Here is a 2,590-nt window from a genome sequence, read left to right on the forward strand (position 1 = left end):
ACACCAGAGGGTGCCCTCGCGCAGAAACTCCACATATGCATCACAGTAGTAATAGAACTCTTGATGCTGTTACTGAATAAAAAGAAAAGAAAAAAAAACGCTTGAACTGATCAAACATGAAGACACAACGCAACAATATATGGTTTATCTGTGTAGCTGTGCCATCTCTGGTATTTTAATAATAATAAAGCATATTTATAATCTAATGCTTATCAACTTTAATATAGTATAGAACGTCTCGGTTACGTACTTAACCCTCGTTCCCTGATGAAGGGAACGGAGACGTTATGTCGAACGACATATGGGGTCTCACTTGGGAGGCCAATCATCTCTGAGTTTAAGAGAAAACGCCAATGAAAATTGGCTAGTGGAATTTGCATACCTGAGCCACTCCCCGTGCATACGGGTATAAATAGGCGACAGGTGCATCCACTCTTCAGGTTTTACGCTGAGGAGCCGAGAACATGTCCCGGCAACAGCGAGCCAGTCGTCGAGATAGTTGAGGATCCTGAAGTTAAGGGCGCCCTCCGTGACTTTCGTGAAGACGCGGGGGGACAGGGAGAGCCCGAAGGGGAGGACCTTGTACTGCCATGCCCGACCCTCGAAAGCAAACCGCAGGAACGGTCTGTGACGAGGGAGGATTGAGACATGAAAGTACGCATCCTTCAGGTCGATCGCTGCAAACCAATCCCAGGTTTGAACACATTTGATAATACGCTTCTGTGTCAACATCTTGAACGGGAGCTTGTGAAGGGTCCGATTCAAGACTCGCAGATCCAAGATAGGTCGAAGGCCACCACTTTCACGGTACAATGAAGTAAGGGCTGTAAAACCCCTTCCCCATCTCGGCTGGAGGGACCGGCTCGATTGCATCCTTTGCCAACAGGACAGCAATCTCCTCGCGCAAGACAGAGGCGTCTCGGACTGCCACCAAAGTCTTGAGAACGCCATTGAACTTAGGAGGTCGCCTGATGAACTGAATCGCATAGCCGAGTCGAACCGTCCGAATGAGCCAATGGGACGGGTTGGGCAGCGCAAGCCACGGCTCCAAACTCCGTACGAGTGGCATCAAAGGGACAGTCGACGTACCCGCAGTGGTGCAGTGATGGGGAGTTGAACTGGGTGGCCCAGAAGGCGTCGCGTTCTGAGTCATCACAGCAAAACTCCCCGTGTCCCCAGAGGGACTGGCCAGAGACGCGTGGAGCGGCGTTGCGTCTCCGAACCGCGACCTCTTGGCCAATGGCAATAGGGGGCGTCGAGAGTGAGGAAGCAGTGCATCTCTCACTGTCGACCAACGAGCCTTGCAACCCGGAGGAAAAGGAAACTGCTCTTTTTTTTGAGAATGTGGTTACCGTTGGCCGTTGAGCCAGCGGCGGAACAAAAAGAAAAGGAAAAAGAAGATTCTCTGCCCGGCCCTCCTCTGGGGGAAGGAGCGGCGCTGTCTCCGCCACCTCCTGAAGAGCAGTCTCCCACATCTCCGGGTTGCCCATGTCAGGGCCGCTTCATCGTCTTCTTAGAGAACTTAGCAGCCGGATGCGACATTGGGGGCGTCGCTCTCCTGCGTGGGGCTCGACGCGCCGGCCTTGATGTAGTCTCAGCGCGGGGCGGAGCCGGAGTGGAGGACGCAGGAGGGCGCCCACGGCGACGAGCAGGCTGAGACACGGCCCGCGACGGAACGGTGGCAGCTGGAGGATCACGTCGGGGCAAGATGTGTTGAATGGCCTCAGTCTGCTTTTATACTGCCGAGAACTGCTGGGCAAAGTCCTCAACAGTGTCGCTGAACAGGCCAGCCTGGGAGACGGGAGCGTCGAGAAAGCGAACCTTGTCAACGTCTCTCATCTCGGCCAGGTTGAGCCAGAGATGGCGCTCCTGGACCACCAGAGCGGACATCGCCTTCCCGAGGGACCGCGCCGTGACTTTCGTCGCCCGGAGGGCAAAGTCAGTCATGGAGCGCATAGCCATGGCATGCAGGGCAGAGGCAGCCTGGCCCGTGGCACTGTAAGCTTTGGCAGTGAGAGCCGCCGGCAGCTTACAGGCCTTGGACGGGAGACGCGGACAATTCCTCCAAGTGGTGGCGTTTTGAGGGCACAGGTGCACCGCAACCACTCTCTCCACTTGGGGAATGTCCACGTACCCCCTGGCCGCCCCGCCATCGAGGGTAGTGAGGATGGAAGAGGGAGACGAGCGGCTTCTGGCCATAAGGGGCCATCCACGACTTCGTCACCTCTTCATGCACCTCCGGGAAGAAAGGAACCGGAGCAGAATGCGGTTGTGAGCCGTGCTCCGCTCCGAGAAACCAATCATCCAGCCGCGAGCGCTCAGGGCTGGGCGGAGTACTCACGAGGGGGGCAGCCCCGCCCAATCTTCATCCTCAGAGGCCGAAAGCCCATCCCCCGATGCTGCAATCGACATCTGATCCACACCGATTGACACGCTGGGACCGCCGTGAAACGACCCAGCAGAATCATCCGGCAGCCGCATGGAACAGGCGCTGCGGGAGGAGTGAGAGGTCCGTGGGGCATGGCCCGGCGGAGAAGATCTCACAGTCACCCTCAGATCTCCCAGAGCACTAGCCGGCGGTCCTCTGCTC

The sequence above is a fragment of the Sinocyclocheilus rhinocerous genome, unplaced genomic scaffold, assembly GCF_001515625.1.
Source record: "Sinocyclocheilus rhinocerous isolate Xijiao unplaced genomic scaffold, SAMN03320098_v1.1 scaffold804, whole genome shotgun sequence".
Lineage (NCBI taxonomy): Eukaryota > Metazoa > Chordata > Actinopteri > Cypriniformes > Cyprinidae > Sinocyclocheilus > Sinocyclocheilus rhinocerous.